The sequence below is a fragment of the Gracilinanus agilis genome, chromosome 4 (assembly GCF_016433145.1).
Source record: "Gracilinanus agilis isolate LMUSP501 chromosome 4, AgileGrace, whole genome shotgun sequence".
Taxonomy (NCBI): Eukaryota; Metazoa; Chordata; class Mammalia; order Didelphimorphia; family Didelphidae; genus Gracilinanus; species Gracilinanus agilis.
This window is the reverse complement of record NC_058133.1, coordinates 43,180,576-43,185,822: the sequence shown is the minus strand read 5'-3', so window position 1 is coordinate 43,185,822 and position 5,247 is coordinate 43,180,576. Positions and strand designations below refer to the sequence as shown.

At 37.6% G+C, this 5,247-nt stretch overlaps 1 pseudogene; it reads right to left on the bottom strand.

The window, feature by feature from the left end:
• Positions 1 to 4,951, bottom strand: part of LOC123245855 — a 6,522-nt pseudogene extending 1,571 nt beyond the window's left edge.
• Between the last annotated feature and the right edge of the window lie 296 nt (positions 4,952 to 5,247).

Sequence of the window (5,247 nt, the reverse complement as noted above, 5' to 3'; positions counted from 1 at the left end):
AATCAATCAGATCTAGATTGATTCCATAATTAAAATAGACCCAAGTCAGGATAAGTTTTATGGTAGTTTACTTACAATTAGGAACTATAAATGGGCTTGAGCTAATTCCATTTACACAACTCCTACCCCATATATAGGGAATTAAAATAGTTAAGTGAGGTAAAGCACCCCTTGCTGAAAGTGTTCAAAAAATTTAAAGTGATGAAGTTTTTCAAAATAGAACTACAAACTGAAAAAAGCATAGGAGAGATTGCTCCAGATTCTTAATGAGAAGAATGCCCATAAAAACAACTCTGATGCAGGACCAGCTAGATGGCTTAATGAATTGAGAGCCAGGCCTAGAGATGGGAGGTCCTGGGTTCAAATTTGTTCTCAAATGCTTCTTAGCTATGTGATCCTGAGCAAGTCAGTTCACCCCCATTGCCTAGCTCTTCCCAGTCTTCTGCCTTGGAACTGACACACAGGATGGATTCTAAGGTGGAAGGCAATGGTTTCAAACAAACAAACAACTTTAAGGTTTCCTCTCACACACCAAAATCAGCAAAGGTGACAAAAGATGGAAGCCATCAGTAGAAGAGCCAGCTTCACTGGCTACACCTTAGATTCCTTGCTACAAGCATAAAGCTATTGACTGAAAAAAAAGATTCCCTTTACAGACTTGATTATCTTTTGGTTTTCTTAAGACTGAGTTTCAAAGGAAATAAAATATGGTTTTAAAATGTGTGGAATATACTTAAGGGGTTGACTTTGGAACTTTTATATATTTAGTGGCCTTTTATTTCTTCACTGCTTCCAACTAATGTTCATTTTCTGTTATAAATCATTTATCCACACATTTCATTACATTTGTAGGCATTACTAGAGATTCTTCATTGTTATTCATGAACTGGGGTAGCTAGGTGACACAGTGGATAGAGTGTCTGGCCTGGTATAGGGAAGAACTGAGTTCAAATTCAGCCTCAAATACTTACTAGCTGCATGGCCCTGGGCAAGTCACTTAACCCTATTTGCTTTAGTTCCTCATCTATAAAATGAGCTGAAGAAGGAAATGGCAAACTACTTCAGTATCTTTGCCAAAAAAAATCCCAAATGGAGTCACAAAGAATTGAAGCTGACTCAGATGACTGAACAACAAAATCATGGGCCAAAAAAGAATGTATTTTTCACAGCTAACAATGAAATACACACTAATTAACTTACTGATATCATCAAGAGTTTCTGTTTCTCAAAGCAAATCTGAATCAGGAACTTGATCTAACCTCTAGACTCCTAGATTCACTTTTCCAACTACTTATTGGGAGTCTCTATTTGTACATTCCATTGTCTAAAACATTTTTTCAAATTCCTTGTTTCTGGGACCCTTTCACACTCTTAAAATTTATTGAACCTTCCCTAGAGTTTTTGTTTTGTGGGCTTATATCTACTGATATTTATTGCATTATGAATTGAAATTTATTATTTATTAAACTTTGAAAATAATTTTGACCTCACAGAGTCCCTGAAGGGGTTTCAGGGAACCCCAGGTATCCCTGTGCCACACTTTGAGAACCACCATCCTTCTTCCAAAACCTGCCCCTTTTCCTTGATTTCTGTTAATGGTGAAATCATTCTTCCAGTCACCCATTATTATAACCACACATATGGTTATAATATATAGAGAGTCAACTGTTTGATATCAATTTTACCTCTTAACTATTTCTTTTTTTTTCTTTAGAATATTTTTCCATGGTTCCATGGATCCATGATCCCTTCTTCCCCCCTCCTAGAGCCAATGAGCAATTCCACTGGGTTATATATGTATCATTGTTCAAAACCCATTTCCATGTTATTCATATTTGCAATAGAGTGATCTTTTAACATCAAAACCCTATTCATACCCCCATTGAACTACATGATCGATCATATATTTTTCTTCTGCATTTCTGCTCCCACAGTTCTTTCCCTGGATGTGGATAGCATTCTTTCTCATAAGTTCCTCTGTATTATCCAGGGTCATTGCATTGCTGCTAGTAGAAAAGTCCACTACATTCGATCATACCATAATGTATCAGTCTCTGTGTATAACGTTCTCCAGGTTCTACACCTTTCTCTCTGCATCAGTTCCTGGAAGTCTTTCCAGTTCACATAGAAATCCTCTAGTTCATCATTCCTTTTAGCACAATAATATCCCATCACCATCAGATACCACAATGTGTTCAGCCATTCCCCAATCAACAGACAACCCTCGTTTTCCAATTTTTGCCATCACAAAGAGCATGGCTATAAATATTTTTGTACAAGTCTTTTTCCTTATTATCTCTTTGGGGTAGAAACCCAGCAGTGGCATGACTATGTCAAAAGCCTTTTGGGAATAGTTCCAAATTGCCTTGCAGAATGTTTGGATAAATTCACAGCTCCACTAGCAGTGTATTAGTGTCTCAATTTTGCCATATCCCCTCCAACATTTATCACTTTCCTTTGCTGCCATATTGGCCAGTCTGCTAGGTGTGAGGTGATACCTCAGAATTGTTTTAATTTGCATTTCTCTAATCAGGAAGGATTTAGAACACTTTTTCATATTCTCATCGATAGTTTTGATTTCATCATGTGAAAACTGCCTATTCATGTCCTTTTATCATTTGTCAATTGGGGAATGGCTTGCTTTTTTGAACAGTTGGCTTAGTTCCTATATATTTGGGAAAGTAAACCTCTGTCAGAGAGTTTTAATATAAATTTTCTTTATATCTTCCTCAGAGAAATGTCGATGGAATTTTCTTCAACTTAAGCCTCCCTTCTAGTGTGTTTTCACCAATGTTAATAGCCACTTGGTATCCCAATATCATTTAACCACTTAATATCAATCAGTTTATATGAATGGAAATTTACTAAGAAATTATAGTAAGAACAGATGAATTCTGTTCTTTAATGGATTTGTTAGGTCCACAAAATCTGGCATTGCTTCTAGCTCCTGAACCTCCTCTGGTGGCAAGCTCTCTAGAGTTCTGAAGCCCACTGGGGCACAACTTGTTGGTGTGGGTAATTAAGTGAAGCACTACTTCACTTAAGAGCAGAAAAGAACAAATGCAAACAGGCGAAGACCTTTGTTGTTGATGGTCAGTTGTTCAATTGTGTCCAACACTTTGTGACCCCATTTAGGATTTTCTCAGCAAAGATACTGCAGTGGTTTACCATTTCCTTCTCTAGCTCATTTTATAGATGAGGAAACTGAAGCAAATAGGATTAAGTAACTTGCAAAGGGTCACACAACTAGCAAGTGTCTGAGGCCATATCTGAATTCAGGAAGATGTTTCTATCCTCTACTATACATTATGATACTTAGCTGTCCCGAGGCAAAAATAAAAAGATAAGACATAATTCATGGATCTCATATTGACCCTGGCAGACTTAAGATGATCCAAGACCTCTCACCCACACTTAGGCTACCAGGATGTGTCTCTTTGGCTGAGACCAAAGAGGAAAGAGGGCTGAGTTGCCATGTGTATAAGGAGAAATTTAGTTAATTAGTTTCTAATAATTTTTAATTGATATGTTTTAATTGTGTGATTTAAAGAAAAATATAGCCCCAGGTAATCAATTGATTGAATAACTGTTTGTTTAAGAGATAATAATCAGTAAGAATAATCAAGAAATGTGCTATGTCAATAATCAAAGTAAGATTAATTCTCTGTGCACTTTGCAATGTTAGGAAACACAACCACTCACCCTGTGGTTTTGAAACTCAGTTACTAGCCATCTGGTACCCAAAAGTGGAAGCTCCCACATTAATAACTAAGAATGATTGACTAGATACCTGCTCACTTCAGTACTGTCTATGCTTATACTGATGCCATAAATATCTATAACCTCTAGGACTCGGGATCTCAGACCATATTGGGTATGTCTGTAGACCCTGGCTTTGTGACTGCAGCTCTCACAATAAATTCAGTTTTTCTCAGAAGATTTTTGCCCAATTCTTTCTTAAACAATAAAAAACACATTATTTTGTTTTGCTGGGAGCCACCAAGTTCATGACAGATGACAAAGTCACACGTGAATCCTGAAAATCTGCAAAGCAGATCAAAGGAGGAAAGATTTCCCACTCATTTTCCCCTGTATGACTCTTCTCTTACTAACACTCCTCATTATAGGGATTATTATGATCAATATCTCTACTCAGCCCCAGTAAAATATATAAGAACATTACAGGTTATTGCTAGAACCATTATAGGCCCCCCAGGAAAGCCCCACCTTTAGATGTCATATCATTTAGCTATTCCCCTAAAAGTACCTCCATAAGAGACAAGCAAATAGTGAGATAACGTTTAAAGACTTCTATTCCCCAAACAAAAACTGCAGGTTTCACCATCCCCACACACAGGTGTCTGGAACTGCTTCCAAGCTCCTCCCTGATCCTTGAAGTGGAATGATTCAGAGAGGACAGGGAATGAAAAATTAAGGCAGACTGCTTCCTCATAATACTGTACTGTTTTCATTAACCCCACAAGTTCAGAGAACATACCAAACTTACCTTTGAAAATATTGAAAAATGAAAGGCTGTTATTGAAACAATATTTGGACCAGTTTGGATTTATTGTATTCTTTGAATTCTGATTAATTATGTATTTGTATAATAACTAGCATAACTAATCTTCATTAATTAGACAGCTAAATAGAGTAAGGAATAATCATGATTAATCTGATTGGCTAAAATGTAATTGACCATTCTTCTAGCCAAAAAACACACCTTCTACATCGTGAGTGGTTGGGAATGGTAATTTCCACCCACTTATTTCATGATGAATTATTCTTGACAAGCTTTTCGTCTTTTGTTAATCATAAAGAACAAGATAATCATTGGTAAAAGTGAGTCACCAGGGGCCTGGGAGCCAGTAACTAGATCAGCAGAAGATTTGGGGCTATTAGTGTCACGCAGCCTCAGCTGTGGCGCCCAGTCAATCTCTACTGCAGCCATAGGCTCCTTTAAGTTGTTGAATGAGTGGCCCCTCCCTGCTGGAGTAACGGCCTTCCTATTGGGTGAGAGCAGAATGCAGCAAGAAGTGGGGCTCAACTTCCTGGTTACAATGGAGGCTTTGCTTTTACCTCTCAGTAAACTCAACTAATTGATATTCTGTCCTCTCCTCAGTCTCTTTAGCCTTGGTGATGATATAGGAATTACAGGAACTCACAGATCCAGGCTAAGGGATTTATTTTAAAACTGGGAAGGGAAAACTGAGGTAAGAGGGCTCTTGAGATGCTGTTGCTAGGGGC